Source organism: Aquila chrysaetos, chromosome 19 (genome assembly GCF_900496995.4).
Source record: "Aquila chrysaetos chrysaetos chromosome 19, bAquChr1.4, whole genome shotgun sequence".
NCBI lineage: Eukaryota > Metazoa > Chordata > Aves > Accipitriformes > Accipitridae > Aquila > Aquila chrysaetos.
Genome location: NC_044022.1, coordinates 17,535,578 through 17,548,753, shown reverse-complemented (window position 1 = coordinate 17,548,753; position 13,176 = coordinate 17,535,578). Strand labels below are relative to the sequence as shown.

At 47.1% G+C, this 13,176-nt stretch overlaps 1 protein-coding gene across 7 annotated transcripts in view; it reads left to right on the top strand.

Annotated features, from left to right (window-relative positions):
• Window positions 1-222: 222 nt before the first annotated feature.
• The window catches only part of FAT3 (FAT atypical cadherin 3), a 422,077-nt gene continuing 409,123 nt past the window's right edge, over window positions 223-13,176 (top strand). For 5 of the 7 annotated variants that reach the window (XM_030042467.2, XM_030042469.2, XM_030042466.2 and 2 more), the window contains exon 1: window positions 224-400. The gene's annotated coding sequence lies outside the window, so the exon portion shown is untranslated. Of the gene's footprint in view, window positions 401-13,176 lie in introns of all 7 variants that reach the window. The other 2 variants (XM_030042471.1, XM_030042472.2) reach the window with 1 other exon arrangement.

Here is a 13,176-nt window from a genome sequence, read left to right as displayed (position 1 = left end):
ACAGCGGCCCAGCCGGCGCCTTCCCGGGAGAGGGTGACCTTGGGCGAGGGGCGAGTCTCCTGGGGGGGGGCCGGGGAGGCAGAGGCTTCCCGGGAGCGGTTCGGCGACTGCCCCGGGGCCGGGGCCGGGGCGGTGGGAGCCCCGCGGCGGGCGGGGCCGGGGCGGGCGGCGGCGGTCCCTCCCCGCGGGCCGGGAGGCGGGCGCGGGCCGCGCTCCCGGCAGGCTGCGCTGTGCTCGGCGCGGCGGCCGGGCGGGGATCGCCCCCTCTCCCCTCCCTCCCCTATCCCTCCCCTTCTTCCCTCCCCTTCTTCCCTCCCGCCGCAGCCCCCAGCGGCGTCCGGGGCGGCATGGAGACCCGGCGCGGGAGGCCGCGGGACAGCCCCCGGAGCTGAGCCGGCCGGTGCGTATGCCGCCTGGGGCTCGGGAGAGTGGGCTCGGAGGGGACGGCGGAGAAACTTTCCGCCGGGCAAACTCGGCGGGGCGCGGGGGGCGCGGGGGGCTGCGGCCGCCGCTTGGGGAAACTTCCGCCGCGGGGGCTCCGCCGGGGAAGCGGGGCCGGGCGCTGTCCCCGTGTCCCACTGTCACCCCCCGCTCCCCTGCCCTTCCCTTCCCTTCTCCCTTCCTTCCCTTCCCTGCCGGCGGCGAGTCCGCTCTCCCACTTTGCCCAGCAAGGTGCAGCGGCGGGCGGCTGCCCCTGGGCTCGCTCCCCGCTTCGCGCCGGGTTTTAGCTGGCGTGCAGGCAAGGGCTGTGTTTTCAGTTTTAAATTTTTTTTCCTCGCTGCTTTTTAAATGTTTTTCCTTTTTTTTTTTTTTTTTTTTTTTTTTTTTTGTCGCAGGGATCGGGCGAGGGAAAGAGGGGGTGTGCGTGTCTGTCGCTGCTCTTCAGCTGCAGTTGCTCTTGGCTGAGCCCGGGGACTGGCTGCAGCTGCTTGGGCTGGGGAGAGAGGGATGTTACCGGAGGACCTGCCTGTTCGTATTTTTCTCTCTCTCTCTCTCTCTCTGTATTTTTTTCCCCAAATGTTTTTAGAAAGGAGGGCTCCCCTCGCCCTCCCCATTTGCAGGCACCGACGCCGGGGCGCTGGTCGGAGGTCGGGGGGGGAGCGCCCTGCCCCGGGCCGGGGGCGCTGGGGGTAGCGGGGGGACTAGCCGTGCCCCCCCCCCCCCCGGCTCCTGCCGGGCTCTGCCGGGGCTGGTGGCCCCGGGCTCCGCGGGGCAGAGGCAGGAGGGTCCGCAGCCCCGCCGCGCTGCCGTGGGACCGCCCGCAGCGTCCCCGGGACGCCCGAAACTCGGACCGTGTGTGAGTGTCTGCCAGCGTGTGTCCGTGCAAGTGCGTGTGTGTGTGTGTGTGTGTGCAAGGGCTGGGGTATGCCCGGGGGGGTACATGCGTGGGGAGGCGCTTGGAGGGAGCCTGGTCCGGCTGGGGAGGGGTTAAACGTGGCTCTCCCCGCTCTAACTTCTGCTATTAAAGGAAATAATCCAGCCTCTTCTGCCCACTTTTTGAACCCCGCTGGATTATTTGCAGGAGGAAAAGAGAGCCGCGCTGCCCCGAGAAACGCATCAGTGGGTGTCTTTTTCCTTTTTTTTTTTTTTTTTGGTTATTGTTCGTGGTGGCTTAGTGCCCTTGCTTTGTTGTTGGGAGGATTAAGGGTTGCCTAGTGTCCTTAGTCCCAGATCCAATTAAAATAAATGCAAGTAAATGGGACATAAAGGGAAGTCAGCGCTGGCATCCCGGCAGAGGCAGAAAGCATCAAGGTTGGTTAAAACGAAGAGACTCGAGGAAATGCATGCTTTCCTTCTTACTCATTTGCTTTCCCTTTGCAGCGCTGTCAGACAGGCTTAGCGAGGTGCAGCGTTTGATCAGGCTTTCGCGGATCCTTAACCAATCTCTGTCCAGCAGAAAGAAAGGCAAAAAAATGTCTTCTCCACGGGCACAGGCATTTTAACTTATCTCTCATTTACCAAATGCTTTGCTTTATGAAATCTGGTTTGAGTTCTCAGCAAAGGAATTAAAAATCAGGAGAGGGTGAGCTATGAGAAATGCAGAGCAGAAGTGCTGCACCATTTCCTAGTCACTGCCCGGACTGTGCTTTCACTGAGGGCTTATCCCTAGTCCGGAGCAGTTGCGGGGAGGGTATAAGCATTAGCTGGGAAAGCAGAACAAGGCAAAACAGTCTGGCTAGTTCTTGGCTGCCTCTTTTTCTTCCTGCTGACATACAGAGGGCTTATCCTTGAGTGAACAAAAAGTTACTTTTGTTGCTTGGGGGGGACTTGGTGGTGGATGCGAGGAGAGAAGGAATGATCCCTCCAGAGCCAGCTTGCCTTTGGAGAGTGCTGCTGAGAAAGAACTTACAGGCGTGATCTTTGTGTTCAAAAAACACTGGAGTCTTGTTGAGAGAGCCAGGTAGGAGCTAACGTACTGCAGGGCTGGAAACTATGGATATCCCTCTGCCTGATCCTTTGGTGGTGCTAGTGTTGTAGAAAATCAGCAGGTTGGCTGTACTTGCCTTGATGCAGCAAATCGTACTGTCTTTTTCTGTAGTTTTGCTCCTTTTTTTTTTTTTTCTAAGTTTGATTCTTAACATAGCATCTGTTGGCATCTTCATGACTGCGCTCTGTACCTGTGTGCCAATGGTACGCAGGATGCTTCCTAAACTGTGTGTTACGTTACTGTGTTGTTACCCTGTGTGTGCAGGGCAGCGATGGGCTATAACCCCTCCGGTTTCCCTAACTGCTGGCTTGCTCCGTTTCTGACACGAGGGCCTTCTATTCCACCAGGTTATGTTGTCATGGTTCCTGCTATCAAGTTGTGCTGTTGTGACACGATGTACTCTGGTTGATGGATTCTGTCAAATACAATGAAGTGAGCAATTAGGAGAGAGTTAGGGTGTTTAGCCATTGCTTGTTAGGAGCAGTTTGTAGCTGCTGTTCCACTACAGATGTATTTCTGTGCTGAGTTCTCAAATGTCTTCTGACACATGCCAGCTGCACTCATACCACTTGTATTTACAGTCAGGTTTTTCTGAAGGACAGAATGTTGGTTAGGATAAGGTTTGTTTTAGCATGGTGTGCCAATGCAAAACATCATAGTTCTGGATGCAGGTCTGAATCCCTTACAGTTCGGCGCTGTCTTAAATTTCTTAACTGTCTGATGAGTATTTGGTTGCTTATGTGAAAGGTTTCACGACTTCTGCCTGCAGTTCATAAAACAAAAGCTGCTGGCACTGTTAAGACCCTTATTATGCTGGCTGGAAGTCCCAAGGCAGAATGGGCAGGGGGTCAAAATCACTACAACAGAGGTGGAATCCTGGCTGTGCTAACTTCAGTGGGAGTTTTGCCATGGGTGACAATGGGCCAACGCTTCAATCCAGAAGTAGTTGTCCCTTCTTGTTGGGAATCCTGGTGTATGCTCTAGGGAAACTTTTGCTTTTCTGCTGCCACCCAGACTGACTGTTAGTGCAGAGAAGATGTTAAGTCTCTTAGGGTGTCACTCTGTGCCTTCCACAAGCACAGCATTCCTGGGAAGGAAATCAGGGTAGATATGAATGGAAATAAAATCCCAAATGTGGACACATGCTGACTGTCTCGTTGCTCATGTCCTCAGTCACTCCCAGGAGCATGGATCAAGCACTCTGAACTGAGCAAGATTAGCTTCTTGAGACTGCAGTGGAGGGAGTTGTCAGTGGTTGCAGCCAGTGCATCCCCCAGTCCCTGCTTCTGCATTTGCAAATTATCAGTTCAGTGACAGACGTTCAATATGTGAAGCAACAGTACATTCATTAATTCAACCCTACTTAGCCTGTACACACTGAGTTTTCTATGTGTATGTGTTCTAGTGAGCTGTTCTCAGAGACACTTCATATATCCAGCATCCATATAATTTTTTTTTATGTTAAATGACAGCAAGAAATGGGAAGTGTTTGATAATTTTTTTTACCATGTGGAAGGTGTGTGGTGCAGAATATCAGAATTTGTGTTTAATCAGTGCTGGCTGAAAGCTGGTCCAGGTCATGGCCATGTAATAAAACTGGTCTTTTCAACAGCAATGCGTTGCTTCAGTTTATTATATTTAACAGCATAGAAGATTTGTTAATACACAACAAAAATGTTGACTGGGATTGAGATATTTGGATCTGTCTGATATTTTTTAAATTTTTTTTTTTACAGTGGAAACACGTTGGTGTCTGTAATTCCAGTGCAGACAGTTTTCTTTTACAGTACATTCTTTTACCTTGTGTTCACCCCAGACTTTTAGCTATTTTGCTCATGTATGACGATGAAAGGGATGAAAATATAAACTACTGTGGAACTGAGTAGCCTGTCTTCAATGTGCATCCTTATGTCCTTAAATAAGACTTAAATAAGGAGAATATCTTAAACAGTTATAAATTATACCTTGTTAGTGTCTCTTAGTTTGCTATGAGAATTTACGTATCTAAACCAAACCAGTCCTAATTCTCATGTAATTTAGGTAAGTGCATAGGCCTCATTTTGTCCCAGTATAAAAAATAATAGATATCGTAACAGGCATTGAGTCAAACCCTGAAGTCATACTAGTGATGTTAAAATCTCGATGAGTGTATCAATGGCAAGTAAGTTTTGGGCACTGTTAGTACTGTCAGGATGCAAAAGATGGCAGTGCTGTGAAGAGGGATCCGAGCAAACCCTGCTGGACTGCCGTTCAAACCTCTGCTCTGGGATCTGCACGGACTTCCAGCTTCTGGGTTTGTTGGCAGTTTTTTATAAGTGCAATTCAAAGAGTTGATGATAACCATTAATATATCCTTTGCTCTGTGAGTTGTCTAGAGCCTAAGTACCAGATTCTCTTTAATGCTTGGACTTGAGGGCTGAGCAGGGAGCTGGAGGCAGGACTTGCTGGGTCCTGGACTAGAATATGCATCATGTGGTGGTTTGAGAGACACACTGTTCTTAGCTTGTTTTTTGCTTAGCTTCATATGAAAACTGCAAAATACAAAGTAATTTTGGGTGCAATTGGTGTTCCATGGGATTAATAGCAAGGCTGCCCCTGATCTCAAAACCTCCTGTTTTCACTCTTTTTTTTTTTTTTTTTTTTTTGAAAGAATCAAGAGCAGACCTTGATGTGAGGGATGTAGGGTTTTGTGTTGGAAAATTCTCCATTGTCTTATTGAGCTGTTGTTGATTTTGCTGCTGTTCTTGGTGTAAGAGCCCGGCCAGTATAATAATTATACCTAAACGTGTCTGTGCCTGTACTGCCCGTCATCCACAGTAAATCAAAGCATGGACCCTGCAGGCACTTACAGCAAGCTAACACAAACGAAAAACACCAGTGGCTTTGCCTGGGAGAAAACAATATTTTATTTCTTTCTCCTGGATAATGACACTACTAATTGTACGGCTTTCAGTGCGTGAGCGTAACTTCCTTTGACATCAGCGAGCGTTGCCTTGATCATCACACGCGTGCCAACGCGGCGCAGCCTCTGCCGCAGGGGTTCGGTGGTGCTGCCTCGCCGCTCCTGCAGAGTCCACGGCTCCGTCCCTCCGCTGCGGAGCTGGTCGGAGAGATGCGGCAACACGTGGGGTGGCTCCTCTGGGCTGAAATCCTCCTTCCTTCCCTACTGTCTGAGTGGATTTCTCTCTGTTTTAAAAGGCATCTGTGATTTTTAAAATTATTTTTTTTATTTTTAAATGGGTTTAGCATCCCATCCTGAGATGCGTTGGGCTTTCCAGGCAGGTGGCCATCAACAGGCCACTTCTGTCTTCAGTGGCGGTGGTGGTGAGGTTTAATGCTGACTGTAGTGAGAGTTGGTCTGGGGCCGTTCAGGGCACTTAAAATCCTGCCCTGCAGCATTTCCAGCCTCTCAGCTTGGTCCTGTAGAGGGCCTGGGGAGGGGAAGATAGTTTCGATGACTTCCTGTAGTGCTGGTGAGAAATGGTCTGTCACCAGCCCTGGAAATGCACAACGCAACTTGTCTCTGCTTGCACTGTGCAAACTGGCTGTAAATAACATTTCTTCTGTGTCTTTGCAGACTTCAAAGATTATTCCAGCTGTTGGAGGAAGCCTAGTGAGAGAAGGTAGCTGTAAGTTTAATTGTAGCTTCAGGACTTGAGCTAAATCAGAATCCAAACAATCCGATAAAAATTACAGCCACTTGAATATTGTTAAAGGTTAAAAGTGAGCCCTCTTCAGAACAACTATTAATGTTTTACATCTTAAAATAAAGGAGCTTATTAATATTCCTAAATAACATTGAACATCCATTATATTTTTGCCTTTGAACCATCTGAGCACTTCTTGTGATAATGTAGATTAAATTTAGTGGCAAGTGCATGTAATGACAGTATAAATGTCAGTTTTGCTATCAGATGTGTTGCACTGGTATCTTTTTAATATTAAACATGATTATGTCCCATATTGCTTGAACAAATCACGGCACCCAGAGTCTTAAGAGGATGTCTCTGTGTTCTGCCACAGGGTGAAATAATTTGTTGACTTTATATTTAAATAATTAGTTAATAATTTTGACATTTACATGTTTGGGGTAGGTTTGCTTTGGGTTTGGGGTTTTTTTTTTTTGAAAGCTGGTGTTTGAAATTCTTTCCTTTGTATCCTTTAAGTGGCAATTAAGTAACGGCAGCTCATGCTGTGGTCAGGTGAGTTAAGTCCTTGCTTGCATGGCTGCATCTTTGTGGTGTAATTGCATGCGAGGTGGAGTTGCCTGCTTGTGTTGGGATGACCTAGCTTTATGGTTTTTCACTGCAGTGCAATGTATATATGATGGATACGCTGGCAGTCGGTAAACCCAGAGCTGAGGTTTTACATGGGCATTTTTTCCAGAGGCTTGCTGTGATATTTTTTTAGTCAAAATTCAGATACCACTATTCGCTGTTAGGATCTTCAAGGAAGCCTAATTGCTGTTTTCCTTTGGAAAAGACCGTCCTTTTTCTTTGTTCCTGCACTTTGGGAAAAAAGTCATTTTCTGTTCCTGCTTTGCCCTTGGTAGTGGTTGTTCATATTATTGTAGTGGTCCGGACCTAGAAGAAACCTGTGCTACCCAAAAGGAAATGTTCCTCTGGCAAAGAAGCTAGAGGATTGGGCGGAACAGCAGTAATAATAATTATTACTGTTGTTACTTTAAGCTGGAGGTTTTCATTCAGGGCCAGGATGCAGAGTGAAAAGGCAGCTGCTACTTTCCAGGGGCCAAAAGGCTTCAATGTTATCAGGTACGGAATAGCTGGAGGGTGACACGAGGGGTGGCACAGAGACGGGGGGCCGCGTGCCGGTAAAGCATCCTAGCACCAATGCTGCTTGCCCGGAGCCCGGAGGTTGGATGATGCTGGAGTTCTTGTGCATTTTTATGGAGCAGGCTGGTTTTGAAGCCTTGCTATTGACCTTCCATGTGTGGACACAGCTCTCTTCAGATGATGTGTGAGCTTTGGATCACCTCTGATGCGTTGGACGGGGCTTCGCCGGGCTGCCTTGCTGCCCTGCAGCAGGCTGCTGGCCCGCTTCCCTCCGCTTCACGCGGCAGCATCTGTTTGGGAGGTTCTTTACCCAGCATGGTTTGTGCAGGGAATAGTTAAAGATGCCCACAAGGCTCCTTTGGTGTGGTTTATTGCATTAGGAAAAAGCATTGTGATACAGATCATTAGGACTATAACCAAATATTCTGTGTGCTTTTGCAGCCATATCGTGAGGTCAGGAATAAATGGCGAGGCGTGTACGCTGCTGATGGGGCTTTGAGAATTGAATCTCACCAATACGTGATGTCTCTGTTTGGCATTGGTTTGTCTTCGGGCGAATTTACGTGGCGAGGTTTAGCTGGATTCATGCTGGGGTCCTCGTCCTCTGAGCTTGCACAGTGCATGCTTGGGCTCTGCTTTGGAGCAAACCAGCAGATAACGTAGACAGAGAGAGCTTGAAGGGCCCTGCTGGAAATGAGTCTGCAGTTATTCCCTATGGATTAGTAGGGTATAGGGGAAAAGACCTGCATACTATGTTAAAGCATAAAGCAGCAGGACGAGGAGTTTTTTTTTCTTTCTCTCTGCTTCCTCAGCTGTTTCCAGAAGCTGCATCCTGGAACATCCTTCCCAAAGCTGTTTCCCTCTGTTTGGAGTTTTTTAGTGATAGCTAAAATGATTCTTGAACATTAGTAAATATCAGTTGATCCACTGCTGACTTTTTCAGATGTAGGGTGTGAGTGTGGGAAGACTAAGGAGAAAGCGGAAGGGAGGAGAGAGAGGATTTCAAGATGAGTAAGGAGTGGCTTCCATGTCTGGGTGTGGGTTAACAAACATTGAGGAGCAAAGGATGGGAAAAGAAACAGTGGGAGGGTGCAGGTTTCTGATGATGGTGTCTCAGTGAAGGAACATAGAAGTTTTGGGGTCTTGGACTATGCTAGGTACCTGGTTGGGGAATTGGGAGAGGGAGAAAGATGGATAGGGAATTTTAGCTATATTAGGCTTTACCTTAACTGGATTGTTGGTGGGGTTTTTTTTTGTTTGGTGTTTTTGTTTTTTTTTTTTTTAAGCTGTCTTAAATACGTGAGATTTTCAGCGTGGTTAAAACAACATAGTTAATGTCTTTGTTTGATGTTCTTAGATTGACAAGCCTAAAATGTACTTTCAGATTTAGTTTTTCATTAGCTAACTGTATGTGCAAGCAGAAAGTGTGTCTGCACATAGATTCTGGGAGACAATGATGTACAAAGGATCTGTCTGAGACCAAACCAGATTCTACTCTTTTCAAAGTGTTGGTAGCTTTAGGCATGTTTCATCCCTTATGTTATTGGTTTGTTGTTTTATCTGTAAAAATTAAGATGATTATAATAATAATAAAAGGAATTTTACTACCTATTCCCAGAAGCTTTGAATAAGTCATTATTGTGATAGGCAGACAAAAGCTAAAGGAGCGTGTTTATTGCAGAAATTCACATCACTTCTCTCACTGACTCTTCTGAGAGATTTCCTTTTGGCTTCATAATTTCTGTGCTGTGCAAGTACTTCTTAGCCCAAGCGTTTACAAAATGAATTTAGCATTCCATCACTCCTGCAGATGTAACAGATCTACCACAGTCTGCTTGCAGTGTATGCCCTGCAAGGAGCTAGTCTGCCCAGCGTACTGGCCCGGCTCACATCTGGATCAAGAGGGTCGTTGGCAAGAGGGGGGAATCTGAAGCATCCTGTAACGATCTCTTGTGCATATAGCTTACCTTTTTCACTTTTGTCGCTTTTCATGCACTGTGTGCTCTTCCCCCAGTGCTCAGCCGCAGTGAGACATCCCCAGCCCATGTGCCAGCATGAAAGAGAGCTAAGCCTTTTACATCAAAAGTAATTTGTCTCCCGACTGATGCATTGCTGGCGTCTTAGGAGCATCATTACCCATTTGGGTAGTCCTGCTGGGTATGTCAGCCCTGCATCTTGAGGGCTGTTCAGATATTGCCATCAGGACCAAAATTGCTCTCTAGCAGCCAGAGGTCAGCCGTCCACTGAGGCAGGAACTTGTGAGCCCAAGTACACGTGGTGGCCGCTGGTGGTCCCAGGCGGCTGGGGGCTTGCGCAGCAGCAGCGTGCAGAAGGCAGGCTGGGCGAGGAGCTTGTCACGGCCACGGAGCATGCTGTGCTCGTGGCCGTCCTTGCAGATGCCCTTCAGGGGTTACTTGGAGATATGCACCGGGCTCTAATAGGAATCATTAAGCAGAAATTATGTAGGTCATTATCCTGTGTGGAGTGGGAGTTCTTGTGCAGTGCATGTGTACACTGAGGATTGTGGCTGTTATTGTGGTACATCCTTACAGAATTTAAATAATGTCGCTCTTACGTGTTTTAAAGTTATTCATAATAGGACTGGCCACCTTCAGGGTGCACTTTATGCGTGGGCTATCTTTATTGTACTGACAGCATAACTATATTTGTTGCTGAAGGTTAGCAGAAGTCCTAGTTTGTATTGTCCTCTTGGTTAAGTAGTTCTTGGCATTCGTAGAGTCGTTTTCAATCCACCACAGTGAAGCTGAGATTAGAATCTGCTTCTTTGAGTTTCAGACAAAAAGAAAAGTGACTTCTCGTGAGTGTTCGTTTCCCTGCCAGTAGAGGCTGGATGACTTAATCTCTGCATATATCAACACGTTGATCAAGTTTCACAGCAAAGTATCCAGGGGTAACTATAACAAATATTTAAAAATGTAAGCCTGGGTTGTAATTTAAGGCTTCGCTTGGTTATACAGTTCTGAGTGTAATGGGAGTGACAGCTCAGGGCTGGATTTTAGGGTAGCTTTATCTCCAGTAATATTCAGCTGTAGGTCTATCAAAACAGCCTTCTAAAGCCAGAGCTGCCTGTGGCATGGCATTTGATCAAATATGCCATAATAAAATCAGTGCGAGGTTCCACTTCCAAAGGAAAAATGAAGTCTTTGCAAGTATCTCCCTTTCATATACCTGTTAGGAAGTCATAGGGTTGAGATCCTGTGAAAATCACAAAGTTGGATTAATTCTGGACATGTTTCCTGAGGGAGATGTGGCTGGTTGGTTGCCTCTTTCCTTCCTTCTCTCTGGGTGACGCAATGACGGAAGGCTGAAGCTCATCTCCTGGGTGGAGATGGGAGCAGAACCCTTTGCAAAGTGATTGCTGAGCAGCTGTTATTTACAGAGCAGGATTTTAAAACCAACCATCATGCAGAGTTGCATGCCATGCCTTGCAAATGGTGGTACTTCAACTGCTTATTCCAGCAGGTCAACCCCAGGTGCAGCCGAGAGGAGTTGGGAGGTTGTTGAGATCTAGATGCAGAAACGCCATGGACTGTACTCATCTCTTCTTTCCCATTGCTAGTCAGAGCCTTTCATTTGAAGTAATGTTATCTTATCATGAGCCAAACAAACCCACAGAATTAAGCTAAAAACACACCAGACTGTGGGTTTTAAAACTATCAGTCAATCTGTTAATTTTAAAGAAAAACCTTTTTCTAGCTTGCTTTCCTGTACTGATTCTTTTTTAGCTCTTAGCATCTCTTTCATGGCCATTCATGAGCTGACTTTGACACTGGGTCACTGGGACAACAACAGGAATGAGAAGTGTGGGTTTTGCTACCGTTTCCAAAACCAATAACTCTTTCTTCCCTAAGAGTTTGGACGTTGAGTGGAGCAGACTTCATCGCTGGCTGTGTTGTGAACGTACAAAGGTTTGGCATCTTCTGTAATATCCAGACTTTCAAATCCAGCCAGAGATATTCACTTAGTAGTTATGGAATGAAGAAATAAGTCTGCAGACCAACAGTTCCCCAAGGAAACCATTTTACCATCCTTGTCTATGTGCCAGGGTTCTTCCCACTGAAACAAGAAACAAGGGAAAAGTGGAAATCCTGAGACTCTAACAAGTTTGGGAGTATTTCCCAAATTCATTTGGAGAGAGATGTGACTGCCCATCACCTTCAGGTCTTGGATTGTACAACTCTGCAAAATCTCTGGGGGTCAAGTTTTCAGTGCAGGTGTTGGCCTGGTGGGCTTGTCTCACCCTCATCAGTAAGTCCCAAAGCTGTATCTCCTGGGGAGAGATTAGCAACAAGCTCTCACACTTCATTTATTTAAATGGTCAGACTTGTGCAGAGACAAGGGATTCTGATTTGTTCTAGGATAGCTTTCTCTACTGAGTTCCCAGAAAGCAGTGTATCTTGTTGTTCAGTGTGGGGGTGTTTCAGAGGACAAACCTTTAAAAGAGGGCAGCTTATGGAGCAGTTTGAAAGGAATGACTGGTAATGAGTCAAAATGCTGCTAAACGGCCCTGAACTGCTGCGATCTGTATGGTCTCCCTGGTCTTCACAGCCAGCCCCTTCTGGAGGCTTGGTTGCACTTACGTACTGGTGACACAGTTTCAGCCCACAAACATGTTTGTTTTACTGATGAATATCAAAAGGCTTCATGAGGAAGGACAGGATCCTTACTCACTCCTGGTTTAGAAATGAAGTCATCAAGGCAGAGGCAGATGAATTGACTTGCTCCATGGCCACACAAGGGTTAGTGGTTGAGTGAGATACAGGACCCAGCTGTCCTCAGATTTTTGATGAGCAGCAGACCATGCTCAGCAGTTCAGCCCAAGAAGAAGAGGACACTACATGGTAGTTGTGTGGTTTCCTTTGGGTGGGAGCTTTTAACTTAATATACAGAGCTGGTGGATCCAGGAGGAGACCAGTCCTGAGATGAGTTTGGTGGTACTGCAGGCCCCTATCTCCTTTTGTGTTGGGTATAACCCTCTTCTCCCTTTTGCCATAGGCTGGCTGATAAATGACTTCCTTCCATCTAAACCAATATCTAATGTGCTCACTGGTTTTGTTGAGGATCAGAAGAACACATAGATGGGTGTAAGATAATTTGGAATCACATTCTTCTGCTGCCACCATTTTTTTTCTGTTAATCCAGCTCAGCTGGAACCAAGAATCACCTGCATTTTCTCTGAAAACCAAAGCTTTGTGATTTCAGCCTTTGGGGCTCTCTTTCCTCTTGTCACTTTATTTAATTTGCGCTGTCTTGGACTGTCCTTGTGCAGAGTGTGTATTTATGTGTATAGCAGGGAGTACATAAGGAAAGAGAGCAAAGAAGAAATCCCAGTTTGTTGCCTTGCTGCTCCGGAGTCCCTCCAGCAGTGCAAGCCCTGGCTACGTCCTTAACTGTGCATTGTGCAAGCTTGGCCCTGCTCTGCAGTGGTAGTGAAGTAAGTCATGTTGGTTAGGATGCCGTGCAGGTTGATTTAACTCAAGATTTCCCTCCTACTCTTCCCTTTCCTTTAAGAGACACTTAATAACAGCATAAAAGTAATTAAGTGGCATTTCTCCAGAGAAAAGAGATCCAGATTTTAAGGTAGTCAGAAGTCACCCATGAGCCTTCATGGAGGTGCAGTTTATCCGAGTCCAGGCTCTGAACTGGCACCCCCTCGGTGAAGAAGATAAGGGCTCCTTATCATCGGCAGAGCTGGAGATAGAGGAATTCCACGTTCAAAGGGTCACCCTAGCCTAGTAGCAGAGGTTCGCTCTATAGTTAATGATAAGCACTTCCAGGTGGGATTCCTTCCTTCCTTCCTTCCCAGGTATCTGGCAAGGCACTTGGGATGGGCGATTCATGCCACTCTTACTGATTACAGTGGCAGTGGAGTTGACTAACTTAGATTAGGTACAAAACTTCTAGCTGGCTGAAATCAGATGAGAAAAATTCCCC